The following is a 422-nucleotide window of genomic DNA, read 5'->3' as shown; positions in this document are numbered from 1 at the left end:
GCCGGACTGGTGGTCTCATCCAACCATCAACTTGAAAAAAAACGCGTGAATTTTGACAACCCAATACAAAGACGACCAAGATTTCCACCGATTTGTTGACTTTTAGTACAACACACCAGAGGAAATAAAGACATTTTATTCTCCATGTGTTATTTATTGATGCATTGCAATACGTATAGTACCTTCCCCTCCCCCTTCCCCCCCTGAGGCATCCTTGCTCCAGCCAACCTCTCCTTACCCAGGTCCGTCAGGTGATCCTGCATCCTAAGGACACAATGCATTGATTGCATTCATTGCAATTGACGATTTTTATGCCTACGAAGTATATGCATTTTTTGGTTTATTGTGAATAATGTTTTTTTTCTAATGGAAATCTTTCTCTTATTTATGTGTCCCCCTTCTCTATGTCCTTGACCTTGTTT

At 40.8% G+C, this 422-nt stretch overlaps 1 protein-coding gene across 1 annotated transcript in view; it reads left to right on the top strand.

Moving 5' to 3' along the window:
- LOC119593728 (discoidin domain-containing receptor 2-like) overlaps positions 1–422 on the top strand; it is a gene marked incomplete at its 5' end in the record, with an annotated part of 119,890 nt that overhangs the window by 94,422 nt on the left and 25,046 nt on the right.

This window comes from Penaeus monodon, chromosome 32 (assembly GCF_015228065.2).
Source record: "Penaeus monodon isolate SGIC_2016 chromosome 32, NSTDA_Pmon_1, whole genome shotgun sequence".
Lineage (NCBI taxonomy): Eukaryota > Metazoa > Arthropoda > Malacostraca > Decapoda > Penaeidae > Penaeus > Penaeus monodon.
The sequence above is the reverse complement of the archived record's forward strand: the minus strand, read 5'-3'. Positions and strand labels throughout refer to the sequence as shown.